The 15,189-nt window shown below is 39.3% G+C and overlaps 1 pseudogene; it reads right to left on the bottom strand.

Moving 5' to 3' along the window:
- LOC115892846 overlaps nucleotides 1-14,640 on the bottom strand; it is a 37,006-nt pseudogene extending 22,366 nt beyond the window's left edge.
- Nucleotides 14,641-15,189: the final 549 nt, after the last annotated feature.

Genomic DNA, 15,189 nt, shown 5'->3' with positions numbered 1-15,189 from the left:
TGTTTTTGAGATGGAGTCTCACTCTGTTGCCCAGGCTGGAGTGTAGTGGCATGATCTCGGCTCACTGCAACCTCCGCCTCCCAGGTTCAAGCAATTCTTCTGCCTCAGACTCCTGAGTAGCTGGGATTACAGGAGTGCACCACCACGCCCAGATAATTTTTTGTATTTTTAGTAGAGATGGGCTCTCACCAGGTTGGCCAGCCTGGTCTGGAACTCCTGACTTCAGGTGATCCACCTGCCTCAGCTTCCCAAATTGTTGGGATTATAGGCGTGAGCCACCGCGCCTGGCTGTCTGATTGTTCTGATTATTTCCGTTAAACAGGTAAATACAGTTCTTAATCCATCTCAACCAGAAGGAAAATTCCCACCAGCTATGGATGTAACAGAAACTCAGGCTGTATTTGAACTCAGTTGCTAAAGATCCACAGGTTCAGATACAAAACAGCCCTTCTGCCACCAAAACCAGATCTCAAAGAAAATCCCATAACCTTCACTATGATTTGTGCATCTGTGCTTTCATCACAGTGCACAGCCTTGCTCAGGGAGAGTGACCTCGTCTTGGGTGTGTTAGTTTCCAAGGGATGCTATCACAAATTTCCAGAAACAACAAAATTTCATTCTTTCACAGTTCTGAAGGCTAGAAGTCCAAAAGTATGGTGTCAATTTATAATTACCTGGAGGCAATTCGAATGTCTTCATTTTATTCTAACACACAGCATCCAGCATTGTACTTTGCTCCTCAAATAAGCTCTACAGCGTTTATATAATGTTTAATTTAATTGTAACAGCTAAAAGTCTTTTCTATGAAGGTGATTTCAGCCTCTAGTTTTCAATTTAGGAATTCCTAAAAAATAGCACCAGGTGTACCATTCTAACATACCTGTAAGGAACGCCTGACTAGGCAACAAACTATTTTTCCCACCTGTGTGGAAGTTACTGGAATGCTCAGCTGGAGAAATTTCACTATCTTGTAAGCCACAGAGAAAGAAAAAGTGGTCTGTATAAAACTATTAGCTAAAGCTAAGACAGAGTCAATCATAAAATGCATTCTTGACTTCTAAGATAATTAAAAAGTGGAAGACAGTGGATTCAGATTCAAACACATACAGTGTAGAAACATGCTTTGTTTGTGAGCAAATGGAGATTGCTATCTTGCAAGTGACTTTCACCCTGTCCAGAAAGTTTCCCCAACTTTCTACACTATAAGATTTGCCCATCTTCCAACCTCCTCACTCCCAGACATCCAGCTATACTACATCTCACAGGTCCAACCTAGCTTGGCCAGTCTTATTTAAAATTTAAAACAGAAATACTGAGGCTGGGATTCTTTGTAGCCAAGTCACATTAATGGCAATTGTCTGACACGTGGTGCTAGGGTGTCTCATAACTTTCCTTTAGACTACTCTTTCCAAAGGCTAAGGGGTTTAATCCTCCCTTGATTCTGCAAAATACCCCAACATCATTCCAGTAAACTCTTTTTTGTGGCTTAAGTCAGCCAGAGTTTATTTTTTGTGGCCTGAAACCCAGAGAACCTTAACTAACACAACGCCCTAAGAACATTTTCGGAAAGATATGCAAGAAATTAACCTTAATTATCTCTGAAAAATGAACTAGGTGTCCTAATGGTGTAGAAGGCAACTTCTGCTGTTACTTCATAATAATGTGTATGACTGGATGTTGCATTGTTATGGTTTGGAGCAAAGGGTTGTTGGAGCAAAGGCTTTCCAGTTCAGAGTTTAGTCTGATTTGGGGTGTTCATTTTTACACAGTGAGCATGTATTACTTGCATAAATTTTTCAGCTAGGTTTAGTGTGTGTGTGTGTGTGTGTGTGTATGTGTGTGTGTACTGTCATATTTGAAAAGGAATGATACAATGGTAGCTTTCTGATTTTTCATGGCTTGCGTTTGTTCCTATCCTGGTCCAGCTCCCTTATTTCACAGACATACAAATTGATCCTAGAGTAGTTAGGACACAGTCAACTATCTTACAGCTACCATGAGATCATTGCTTTAGACCAGCCTAGAATTAATCTTATTGATAATGTTCCTGTCTTAAAAATAATGATCTTATTTTTAAATGCAGTAGATACTAAGTGATCAAACATCTTCCTGTGAAGTTGCCTTACATGTTCTCCTTCTACGTCATACTCCAAATTTACTCAGCTTGAAGTTTTTGCTGGTTAATAATCTCCTACTTTGAAAAGAAAGTCAAGCTTAGATGGATTTGTTATTGAACACACTTGAATGTGAATTGTCTTAATTGGGGTAAATGTAGGCAGACACTTGGATAAAATCCCTCTCAGTGAATGAGCTGAGTGTTCTGATGGAACTGTGATAAATTTAGACTATTGGACGTCACGTAGGAATACTCTTGTAGCTCCTTCCTTCATCTTTCCCTGCCACTACCACCTAAAAAGAAAAAAATTAATACGGTCAGAAAAAAATTTATCCCCGGAAGGAAATTAGCACAAGACAAGACAAATAGACTAAATTAGCCATTTGTGGAAATAGTTCATTCTGGGAGTTGGCCTGCAAATGCCTTGTCATTGGAGCAAAGGGTTTCCAGTTCAGAGAGGGCTCAGGAAAATTGGACGGCATGTCATAATTATAAAGCAGTAAACTCTGCAGTTGTATTTTACCTTGCTTAGGATGATGTCATGGTGCTTTAGCAACTGAGTTTAAAATAAGAGAGTGTAATAATGTATTATTGTTCGTCCAGGACTGTCTTGAGAATCAGAGAACTACCCAGGATCACTCTGATTCTACACGAGGGATCACAGTAATTTAAACAGGCAACAGGTGCTTCCTAGACCACTAAACTTAGTGGAAATGGGGTCACAATGAGAGAGAAAGGAAGGAGGGAGAAATGAGTGAAAGGATGGAAAAAGGAAGTGACAAATGAAAGGAGGGCAGAGGGGGAAAGAGTAATGGCAAAGAAATGAGGCAAAAAGGAAGGAAAAGCCCCCTCTCCAAAAACAAACCTAATTCTGCCCCTCAACGTGTTAGAATGTTGAGGCAGGGTAATGATCCCCTCTTCTGGTATACTGTAATAATGTTTTTAAACAATTTTCCTGATACAAATTTACATTATTTTGTAGTGTGAATCTAAATATGGAAGTTATCAGCTCACTCCACCTCCTTTAGGACAATGGGGTTTTTCAGTTAAGTTTGCCATCCTGTCTCAGAACTTCACCTCCCAGCCATGACCCTTCATGGTGCCCTGGATTTTTGTTGGTATGTGCAGTATGCCTTGCTTTTTTATACCCTTGAGGTTTTTGGTATTCTATTCGCTCTAGGTAGAATGAAAAGTCTGCCTTTCAACCCCCCGCAACCATCACCCCTTTTGTCTTGCTGTCTCAACCAGTGAGACGCTGTTCAAACAATATTTCTTCTGTAGAACCACATACGCCTCTTCATAAGAGAATGATTCATTAAGATTCTATTGGCGTATATCAAATAAACTGTGGTTGTCTGAGTGAATCTCTCTCTCTTTGTAAATATTGAGCTCCTAAGGAACAAGCACCTTCTCATATTTACCAGCATGTATATATACCAGTCTCCCATGTATACTCATAAGTTTATCCTTAAAAGTACTTGAATTAATGAAGAAGGCAACAGAAACTATTTTCTGGAAAATGCACTCAAGACTTGAAAGTGACATAAAAAATTTCTTGGCTATTTTAAAATTATTTAGGGGTGACTGTTAATTTGCAGAAAATGAATAGCAATGTGAATGATTCCTGCCCATAGCAATGCAAATGAATTACACAAATCCCTGCAAGTCAAATTTTCATTTGAACCAGGGAAGATCTTACTGGTCCCCATGGCCGGGTGCGGTTGCTCACACCTGTAATCCCAACACTCTGGGAGGGCAAGCTGGGTGGATCACCTGAGGTCAGGAGTTCGAGACCAGCCTGGCCATGGTAAAACCTCCTCTCTACTAAAAATACAAAAAAAAAAAAATTAGCCTGACATGGTGGTGCATGCCTGTAATCCCAGCTACCTGGGAGGTTAAGGCAGGAGAATCACTTGAGCCCAGGAGACGGAGGTTGCAGTGAGCCAAGATCGTGTCATTATACTCCAGCCTGGGCAACAAGAGTGAAACTCCTTCTCAAAAAGAAAAAAAATAGATCTCACTGGTCTCCTCATTTATTAATGAGCCAAATAAAATCTTTGACATGCATTTGTTTTATATTTGGATGAGAGTCATGATTTTACTATTTTTGAAAATTATGCTTTAACACTGTAATAGAACATTTTTATTGAATATGTCTGTGCATAAACTACCAGATAGCATAGGTTGAGTGTGTATTAATAGAATATAGAGAATGTTTTCTATTAAACTTAACATAATAGCTGTAAAGCAATGTGGAAGTGAAATTAATGTATCTGTTAAAATCATAATACTACATTAGAACACCAACAGAATAATATAATAAGGCCCTTTAAAGCAAATGGTTTCCAGGTTTACATACACACACTCACACATGCACACACTACATATATACCTACAAATAAATACATGCATGTATATGTGTTAAAATGTAACTGATACGTTGAAGTCAATATGTTTTCCATAAAGTAATTACAAGTTTACAGGTTTCTGCATCACAAGTATGTATCACACTCTATTAAACATGTGGTCATGAGGGCACAATGTTAACTCTATTGCTTAACTCTTTTAATCACTCTTACTCATACTTCCCTGTTATTTGCTTTTCCATCATTTTCCTTAACTAAAGCCTATGTATCATCCTCCTGCCAGACATCCCCCTTCCACTTATTTGAGTGGAAATAGGAACTTTCCCAATAAAGGCAGCTGAACAGACGGCATTAAGCAAAAATGTTTCAAATCTAATGGCCCATTAGTCACATTCAACCGATGATCCACTGAAATGACTGACCAGGTAACTAGGTCAGCTAGCTCAAGGGAAGCATTTATGATTCAGCTCTCACTTTTCCAAACCCAAGGACCACAGCTTCAGCCTCCATTCACAAAAACAGGATATGGACCCAGGAGCCATGTGGCTCATTACCTGTGTGGTGGGAGTTTCTCATGGACACACGCATGCTTCAGAGGACTGGGAATACACCTTTCTCTAAGACTGAAGTTTAGATTCTCTCTAACTTTAAGAGAAGGGTACCGCAAGGTCAGCCTGGCAGTCTAGCACTTTGGTGTTTTGTTTTGTTTTGTTTTGTTTTGTTTGTTTTGTTTAAAGCACTACATCATTTCTTAAGATACATATTACATGTGATTAAAACTTTATCTTATTTTTCTCCCTCTCTTAGCTGACATTCCTTGGGAGTGGAAAAAAAAAAATCAAAGGCATTCCCACACAAAGGTCCACATTGAAGTATGTTTAAGTGTCAGATTAAAACTAACAAAAGGCAGGAAATAAGCAGTTAGACTTTAACTCAGTCCTGAACTCACCCTATTGTGCCTAGGTACCAAGGGGTCAGGAAAAAACCTCTAGGTTCAGAATTAGCTGCTTCTGTTTCCTTTCACTGCTGAGATATTATACTTCAAAAAAATATTAAATTGACAAGAAGCCCCCAAGTGCCTATAACCCCCACAGGGTGGTAATCTGTGCATATCTCTAGTTTTAAAAGGCATGATTCAACCTTACACCTCTTCAAAAGTACAAAAACATCTGTTACGTTGGTAAATCCCCTTTCCTATGTATCTATTTTCTGGATGTACTGAGTTATTTCCCTTTCAAAAAAATAAGTACATCAGAAAAAGAAAAGATGCCAGAAGTAGGAAAAAGCAATGATTTCTTAGCAGATGGCAACCAGCAGCTTATTTATTTCTGGGTTTCTCTGCTAAGGAAAGCACTTTATTCATATTCAAACTTAATTTTCTAATCTAGGATGACTTCCAGTACCAGGTATGATTCTGACTCTTCCTGGTCATTTTTCAAATTCATCCTATGGTAATAATTGCAACTGCCTCCAGCTTATTCTCACTTGGAGAGTGCACCTCCTCTACAAATGTAGACTGCCTTTGGGACCTAGAGCATATTTGCCTAGAGTTCTCTCACAGAAGTACTGGCATAGACACTACTCAGGTATGCGTGGAAGTCTGCTGACTGGAACTGGGAATGCATTTTGTATTTTGCATAATGGTAAACCAGAGTTAGCCTTCCATGATCCACAGTATTGCTGAGGAAATTGGCAAGGGTTAAGACTCCAGGTACCACGAGTAGCAGAGGACATCCTTGGGGAGAAATAGTCAGGGTTCTAACAACTCAGGGTCTGTGACACTCTTGTCCTTGGATGCTCTTCATCTCATGCTCCACAACTTGAGACAGATAGATGTTCTAGCAGATTCTCTCCAGATACTGAAAACTGCAGATGACTGGAATTTCCTGCTAGTAAAAATCTCCCAGATGAATTTGCAGAGCAAACCTGCACTTCCCACCGAAGAGGACAAGAAAACTTATCCTCTTTTCTCATTATGTCTGTCAGTTTATATCCTTCTTCAACCCCCCCAAAGAAGGGAGCAAATCATCATTCTTCCTTTGACCAAGAAAAATAATGCCTTTCTTTACTTCTAATAGTAGGAGCAACATTATGAGATAAAAATGAAAAACATCCAACCAGTCACAATGTTCAAATAAGAATTGTTGATGCACTGTCTCCATCAGTTGGGTAAAAGTTTAAAATTGTTTCCTGCTTGCCAGTTCACACCTCTCACCCCCTTTTCTCCACATGCAAACACACATCTTTCATTTTCACTTAAATCTTATAAGAGGGATTTCAGTGTAAGTGCCTCCAGTAAATAAATAACTCAGTACTTTCAGAGAATAATAAAGGCTATAAAAAAGGAAATAGTTAAAAGCGTCATGTAATTTATCATCCCAGCTGGTTAAGTTTTGAGAGAGACAGAGGTCAGAACAAATGCTAAACTGGACTGGGCACCAGGACAAGAGCCTCGATCTGGGACTCTCCCAGACAAATCTGAAGGTGGGAGGTCTCTCTCCAGGTAAAGTGATAATAATTTCTGGAGTGACTTTCAGAACTTTGTACTTAGAGAGGCAGTGGGAGACAGAGGATTGAGCCCAGTCTTGCCTGGCTGAAGTGAGCTTTGGAAAGAGCCACACAAAATTCAAATGCAGGCTGGATTTGAAGGGCCAGAGAAAATAGGTAGATATTTAGTTTATTGCACTAGACATTTGAGACGTAATAGAGGCTTATACTGGCTGGTACCAATAGGATGAATGTGAGGGATTATTGATGTGAAATGAATAGATCTCAAAACCTCATGTCTATAAACAGGGTGAATCAGAGGTGATTTTTCTGAGTAACTGAGTGATGTCTTTAGCAGTATTTTGGGAAAAACTAAGGCCAAAAGGTTGAGTAATATACACAGTTTTGCCAACTAATAATGTGACCTCCAGATCTACTTTTTAGTAAAAAGATGACTCTATTTCAATGTGATAAGGGCCATGAAGGGGACATGAACAAGAAACTCTGAGGTCGTAAGAATTGATTCTACTTTTGCAAGGTATGGTGAGACCCTGGACTACAATCTAAAGATGGACCCTGCTCGTTCAATCTCTAGTTTTATTACCTTTGGTGAATACTTGCCCATTTCTGGGCCTCAGTTATAAATCTGAAGCTCTCACATAGGTATGTTCCTTCATTGCTCTGTACCTTGGAATATGCAGCTCTCTCTAGCAGAGTGCCCTTTTCCATCTTGTCTACCCGAGAAGCCCTTTGTCATGCCCAAAGTTACCACCTCTATGAGAATTTCTCTGAAAAATCATCCTTTGGAAACATAGCCTACCAATCACCTGTCTGTTGATTTCTTGTGGCAGATACAACTTCCGCCTTCCCAGACAGCTTCCAGCCAAGGGATAGCCATGTAACATGGCTTAGCCCAATGACACATAATCAGAAATCTTTTGAAATGGGGATTCAAGAAGACCTTTTACTTCTCTGGTTAAAAGTAACAGCCATCACACTCTTTTGCCCTTTTTCCTTCTTTCTTCAAACCACCTTGAACACCATTATAATTTTGGAGATAAATCAGCCATCTGGCAACCATGTTGCTACCAATGACAGAATGAAATCCAGCAAACTAAATTGTGGAAGATGTGATCAGTAGATTCATTAATGTCATTCTGAAGCACTGAACCTGCCCTGTACCTAATTTTATTCTTCCTATTATAAAGACAAATAAGTCCCTGCTTTCCAACCCCTGTGAGCAAGTCTTTTCTTGAAACTGAAAGCATACATAATTGACACACTATCAGTTAGCTATTGCTGAGTAACAACCCCCAAATCTGCAGGTCACCTAGGTAGTCCTGTTGATCTGGTCCATGTTTCTGTTGAGCTGTCCAAACATCTGGAGGCCACATTGCCAGGCTGGCTAGACTAGGAAGGCCTCAGCTGGAACAGCTGATCTCTACTCCATGTTCTCTGTCATCTCCCACCTGGCTAGCCTAGGCTTTCGCACATGGGAGCAGAAGAGTTTAAAGAGAATGTGGAGCATGCAAGTCTCCACCATCACATCTACCATGTTATTGGCCAAAATGAGTAACTAGGCCAGCCAGATGCAAGGGGAGCCGTGGAGTATTGGAGGCATGACTGCTTGCACTCAATCTGTCAAACAATTGTAAAGTGTGAGAGTTTGAGAACAAGGATTGTGAGATATTTGTAACTCCTATATAGTAAGCCTTCCCTAACCTTATTTTTAGCCAAATGTTTGCTCTGCTTAGTTCACAGGGCTATTGAAAAAACCCTTTATTTCTGAGTCCACAGTAGATCAAGTGGGAGGCCTTTCAAGATGCAAGGAAACAGATTACCACACACTAAATTACTGCTAGTATAATTAGATTTTTGAATGCATACTTGCAGAGCAAGGTTTTCATCCATCTCCAGGGACTTTGGAAGAAGATAAAAAAGGAAACCAATACATAGAAGAGCTTTAGCTCCTGGATGAATTTGAAAGTTGAGTTAACATAGAGTGATTCTTATCCTTGCCATCCAGTTATGATTACTTGTTACCAGTGGATAGCATGTTGTACTTCAATCACCTATTTGAGATAATACTTATTTTTTTCCTGGGAGCAAACTCTCCCACCTGGTCTACATAGGATTCTTCAAGACCACTTTCAGCAAACCATCCTCATTGTTCTCCAGAATAAAGGATACAGAAGCTTAGAAAACTTGTGGGATCATGTCTTCTACAGGAAAATTTTTGACCTCGAGCAAGTTGGAAGTAGAGAACAGTGCGTCCACCATCTGGGAAATAATCAATGAACATCCTACCCCTAATATATGATGCATCAGAGGCAGGCTAAATTCTCACCAGTTTCTTAGGCACACAGCCACAATACATTCCCCTGACACTCTGCATCTGGGTGGGAACATATGACTGTTTTTTGCCAATGGAATGTGATTGGAAGACACACCTTTTGGTATAACGCAGGAGTCTGCAAACTATAGCCTACAGGGCAAATGTGGCCAATCACCTGTCTTTGTAAATAAAGTTTCATTGGAACATAGCCACCCTACTCATTTACATATTGTCTAAGGCTCCTTTCACACTATATCGGCAGAACTGTGTAGTTTTTAACAAAGATTAGGTGGCTCTCAGAGCCTAAAATATGTACTATCCTTTACAGAAAAAATTAGTTGACTCTTGGTTTAAGGCATATTAAAGTGAGTGCCTATTCCATTTGCTTCTCTTCTGCTATCTGAAAGATGTCAGGCCAGTTTTTGAAGCCACGACAGGATCTTGCAGAGCCCCATTACAAAAATAATTGTGTCTCTGAATGGATGCACAAAGCAGAGGCTCCTGTCCAAACAACAGACCCATCCCCATTCTCTTGGAATTCACATTGGACCAGGACCATGATACCAGCAAAAAAATAAAACTTTATTGTGTTGACGTACTGAGACCTGGGGGTTGTGTGTTATAGCAGCAAACACTACTTACCTTGACTAATATAAATGAACAAAGCACAATGCTCTACACAAATATGATATTTAAAAATTGAGTAATTGCAGCATGGAAAAACAAAGGCATTGGTCTAAGACCTATAGCAAAGCTTGGAAGCGACAAGAGTGGTTATCATTTCCCCCAGCATTGTGATGAATTGGTAGAGAATTACTGCAGATCAATTCTAGCACCAACCTTAAGGTCCTTCTCATGTGATGTGACTCAAGGAAAATTGAAGATTCAAACCCAAAAGAATATCTCCTTGCTGGCTTGTCACTGATACCTGCCTCATTTTTTTTATTGTTAAAGGTTGCCTTGTTGTTGAAATGTGAACACCCCAGAAAATCATTAGCTACTCAGTATTAGAAAGGATCTCATTATACTCTTTTTAAAGGAGAGTCAGACAAATAAGCCAGAAATATATTTTTATTCTCTCAAGATAGTTAAAATCCCAGACACCTGGAAGAGAGGGCTATAAAAAGAAAGGTAGGAAGGTCTTGCAAAAATAGATGGCCGTCTAACTTTGCCCCCTTCATTGGTTGGTATAAGGCATGACTCAGGAACCTGGCAATCATCTTGAACTCAGAGGCCAAGATGTTTTCCTAACTACAGTGCCCTATATTCCTTACCTGCTGTGTCACTTCCTCTTCAACATGAGTCACTTCCTCTGAGAATTCTTCAGATCCATTTCAGATCTATTCTTCTTTTGTCTTTCACAACCCCTGCAATTAATAAATGCCTGGGGAAAGCACTTATTATACTACATGGCAAGTGTAGTTTTACTCATCTCTCTCTCCTACCAGACTTCAGTGCAGGGCCATTTCCTGGCATAATTTCTGTAATACAGAATATATCCCATAAACATTTGTTGAGTTAAAGGTAAACTGTTCTCTAGACGAAAGGGCCTCCAGATCTGGATAAGATTTAAAATTTCTTGAGGAATACATAAATATGGACTCCCAGACCTGCTGAGTCAGGATCTAGAATTTAGACGATGAAACTGTTATTTTTCACAAAGTGATGGTGGAGCATCGAGTTTTACTCTGCCAGAATCTAGTCAAGCATTAGTCTTTCTTTGGTGGTTGGTACTTGCAAAGCCTCACACATACCATGAAAACAAGGTGGAGAATCCATTCATTTACGTATTTAGTCATAGTTATTGAGTGTTTCTTTTGTGTCAAGCACTCCTCTGGGCTTTGGAAGTAGAGTAATGAATAAAATAGACAAGAATCCCTGCCCTCATGAAATTCATATTCTAGAAAGTTAAGCAAGACAAATTAAGTGCAGATTATATTGTAATAAGTGCTGAAGAAAAAATTAAGCTAGGAAAGGATCAGAAAGCATTAGAGAGGGTCCAATTTTAGGTAGAACAGCCAGGGAAGGCCACAGTAAGAAGGCGTCATTGATTCAAGATCTGAAGGAAATGAGAGTGAGAATCATATTTGGGGGAGGAGCATTCAAAGATAAAGAACAAGTAAATAGATCCTAGGAGAGCAGCACCCCTGGAACGTCTAAGGAAGACTCAGGAGAATAGGAGTGAGTAAGAGAGGGTCAGTGATAGGAAATAGGATCCCAAAGCATGGAAGAGGTCACATCACACAGGACTGTGTAGGCCACTGTAAGGTCTTTGCATTTCCTCAATGTGAGATGAAAAGCCTTTAAAGGGTTCTGGGCCAAGACTTGACAAGGTCCAATTTACCTATTAACAGCATTTCTATGGCTACTGTGCCTAAATTAAAGTGGGGACAGGGGCTAAGGCAGGGAAATCTATTAGAAAACGTTTGTCCTAAATCATGTAAGTGATGATAGTGGAATAGACCAGGGTATACCCATGGAGGTGCTGAGAAGTTTTTGGATTCTAAATACATTGTATTTTAAAGGCAATTCCAATAGGTTTTGCTTGTAACTCAGGTGTAGAATAAGAAACAGGAGAATCAAAGGCAACTCCAAAACTTGGGGGCTGAACAAACGAAAGGATGGCATTTTCATGTATCCAGATGGAGGAGATAGGAAATTGAGTGGCTAGGGGGATGGATGTAGAAGCTCAGTTGTGTTAATTTGAAACACTCAATTGGAGACCTAAATGAGAATAGAAGTCATCAGTAACCTATGTGTTTCTTCCTCACTGATCTTCTCTGGCTTTGACCTCCAATGCCCTAATTCAAATATCTACTTTCTAAGCAAAAGCATAATTGCATATGTTGGTAAAATTACTTTTCAAAACCATAAAGCACTATCAAATGAACATTATTATTATTTATACATGGAAATACTAGGATGATGCCATAAACCCCAAGAAGGGCCTTTCATTTGGTATTTTGAAAATCAGGCTCTAAGAAACATGAGTTCACTGTACCTCAGGGTTTCTGGGCCAGAGGAATACAGACTAGATTTTTGCAGCAAATATAGCGCCCTTTATGGAAACCTTCACAGTTTGCTAAACTTTTGGAAAATTAAACACCCATCATTAAATTGTAACCTAAGGGGACATGAAGAAACAACTAACCGTGCACACCCACCTCTTCTCTCCTGGGAAGTAAAAGCATTATGTGCAACTAAAGGAACTACAAGTTCAATTGAGAATATGTAAAAACCCATGGGTTTCCTTTTTAAAGAAACCAGAGTCCATACTTGCAATCCATCTCCCACTTCCATCCCATCTCGCAACCACCAGCTCTGCCCTCATTCCCACTCGTCAAATCTTGGTAGAAACAGCTGTCACCACAAAAGTCATACTGGGCCAGGACAGACAGCTGGCTCTGTGATTCACAAACAAATTAACCTTGGGATTTTATTTTGAGCAAAGGGGCTTCCTATCCTATGTCCTTCATGGCCATCCATTTTTTGGCCTTTGGGTAAACACACACCAACTCAAATGTCACACACGGCTGAAGGACATTTGGAGTTTTCAGGGTCACTACCCACTATTGCTTTTAAAAAATATTTCTTCTTAATCAAAGGCCTTTATCTCTTGACAAATTTTCCAGTGAAGAAGTGTACCTAGTTTAAGTAGCCAGACTCATGCCTGGGGTTTCGCTTCTCAAAGAGGGAGGGGTGTGAACATCGTTGTACCATTAACAATTTAAGGATCAGTTCTCAAAGTGTAGTCATAAGGCATAGAATTAACAGATGACATAATGTGATATTTAAAAGTTTTAAGAAACCAGCAAATATATGTCTTGCAGCACAGCACCATCTACTGACCAGACAGAGAAAGAATATGGGGGTAGGAGGAGAAGGGAGAGAGAAAGAAAGGGTGAGAAGGACTGAGAAGGCTGAAGGGAAGAGGAAAGGGAAAAGAATGGAAGAGGAAAAGAAAGAAAAAACAGGACTTTAGATTTCTGTTAATGCAATTCCACATTCCACAGATAAAGAAACAGAGCTCAGAAAGTTTAGCTGAATTCGCCAAGGATACAAAAGGCTCTCAGTTCTCCTATTTATAAGGAAAATTATTTTCACATCTTTGAGGTTTAAAAAAGAGCTATCCTGATGTAGAATTTGAGAAATTAACCAACATATATCAATGGAACTCATTAGAGAGTGCAGATATAGACCCATACGTTGAATCCATTATTTTTCTACCTTTGTACAAAGGGAATTCAATAGAGAATCCTTGATAATCTTTACAGCAAACTTTATTGAAACAGTTTTGCAAAACACACGTAACCTCAACTCATAGTTCACATCTTGTGTGAAATTTTTATACACCTTGTATAAAAATTCAATATGTATTATAAACCCAGACAAAAAGTATAGAACCTTTGCCGGGTGTGGTGACCCATGCCTGTAATCCCAGCTACTTGGGAGGCTGAGGCAGGAGAATTGCTTGAACCCAGGAGGCAGAAGTTGCAATGAACTGAGATTGCGCCATTGCACTCCAGCTTGGGCAACAAGAGTGAAACTCCGACTCAGAAAAAAAAAAAAAATAATAACCCATAGAGCTGTAAAACTTCCAGTAGAAAACATAAGTGGAAAAATTCATGATCTTGAGTTAGGCAAAGAAATCTTGGATATAACATCAAAGAGAAAATCTTGGATGTAAGATCATTAAAGAAAAAATTATAGACACTATCAAAGATTAAGAATTTCTGCTCTTTAGCAGGCACTGTGAAGAGAATGAAGACAAGCTATGAACTAGGAAAAATATTTATAAATCATGCGTCTGATAAATAACTTGTATCCCCAACATATATTCAACTTTTAAAACACAGTAATGAGAAAGTCAACAACTGAATTAAAAATTGTTAAAAGGCTTGAATAGACAAAATGTTCAATAGCAGTAGTAAAGAGGAAAGTGAAAATTAAAACCACAATGGGATGCCACTACCTACCAGTAAGAAGGTTTAAATGTTTAATGTCCTTACAATATTAAAGTATTCAAAGTGATTGGAAATATTTTATATTGCTGTTGGTAATAAAAAATAGCACAAACATGGTGATCATTAAAAAGTTAGGAAACAATAGATGCTAGAGAGGATGTGGAGAAATAGGGATACTTTTACACTGTTGGTGGGAGTGTAAATTAGTTCAATCATTGTGGAAGACAGTGTGGCGATTCCTCAAGGATCTAGAACCAGAAATACCATTTGACCCAGCATTCCCATAGTAGCTCCAGTAATAAAGTTAGGAATAACTTCCTTCCACTTCTGAGTTCTGGAAGTAACTGAAGGGACTCCTCTGACATCCGGCATGCTCCTCCTCACATGACAAAAACTAGCCCCTATTTCAATTACATATCAAAATTTTTCATCGATAAATACAAACATTCTTCTTACTCTTTCAATCCTGTTAGGAAAGGATTATAAATCCCAAAGGATTATAAATATACCCAAAGGATTATAAATCATTCTACTATAAAGACACATGCACAGGTATGTTTATCGCAGCACTGTTTACAATAGCAAAGACTTGGAACCAACCCAAAGGCCCATCAGTATTAGATTGGATAAAGAAAATGTGGACATATACATCATGGAATACTATGTAGCCATAAAAAAGATGAATTCATGTCCTTTGCAGGGACGTGGATAAAGTTGGAAACCATCATTCTCAGCAAACTAACACAAGAACAGAAAACCAAACACCACATGTTCTCACCTATATGTGGGAGTTGAACAATGAGAACTCATGAACATAGGGCAGGGAACATCACACCATGGGGCCTGTCGGGGATGGGAGGCTAGGGGAGGGATAGCATTAAGAGAAATACCTAACGCACACGACGGGTTGATGGGTGAAGC

This window comes from Rhinopithecus roxellana, chromosome 13 (genome assembly GCF_007565055.1).
Source record: "Rhinopithecus roxellana isolate Shanxi Qingling chromosome 13, ASM756505v1, whole genome shotgun sequence".
NCBI classification, from domain to species: Eukaryota; Metazoa; Chordata; class Mammalia; order Primates; family Cercopithecidae; genus Rhinopithecus; species Rhinopithecus roxellana.
Note: the sequence above shows the minus strand (reverse complement) of the source record. Positions and strands in the feature narration are given on the sequence as shown.